General features: G+C 28.1%; 1 long non-coding RNA gene across 2 annotated transcripts in view; it reads left to right on the top strand.

The window, feature by feature from the left end:
• The first annotated feature begins 11 nt into the window (after window positions 1-11).
• LOC113341267 overlaps window positions 12-438 on the top strand; it is a 921-nt gene continuing 494 nt past the window's right edge. For both annotated transcript variants that reach the window (XR_003355848.1, XR_003355847.1), the window contains exon 1: window positions 12-177. This is a non-coding gene — a long non-coding RNA (uncharacterized LOC113341267). The remainder of the gene's footprint in view (window positions 178-438) is intronic.

Genomic DNA, 438 nt, shown 5'->3' with positions numbered 1-438 from the left:
TCTCATGAATCTCATCTTTGATTTCCTGATCTCTTAAGAACTCGTTCATTCACATTTTTCCTTCACAGAGTTTATGGTATGAACCCTAATATACCATAAATCAAAACCAGAAATCAAAACTAACCTTTTGACAGGAAATCTATAAGCATATACCGAGTTTGGGTAACCTAATCTCAGGTAAGATAACCTATTTTACAAATTTTGTATATTTTGATCTTATAAACCCTAGAAATTGTCTTCTGATTTTTGATTTTGAAATCGCAAAACAAGATCGAAAATAAATCCGGGAAGAGTGGGGTACCAAATCAAGAAAAATCGAGTATAAAATCTAGCCATATCACTTATTTTTTGTTATGAATCAAGAAAAATCGAGTATAAAATCTAGCCATCCTTGTTTTTTTTTTTTTTTTTTTTTTTTTTTTTTTTTTTTTTTTTTTT

This window comes from Papaver somniferum, unplaced genomic scaffold (assembly GCF_003573695.1).
Source record: "Papaver somniferum cultivar HN1 unplaced genomic scaffold, ASM357369v1 unplaced-scaffold_28093, whole genome shotgun sequence".
Classification (NCBI taxonomy): Eukaryota; Viridiplantae; Streptophyta; class Magnoliopsida; order Ranunculales; family Papaveraceae; genus Papaver; species Papaver somniferum.
This window is presented reverse-complemented; position numbering and strand designations above follow the sequence as displayed.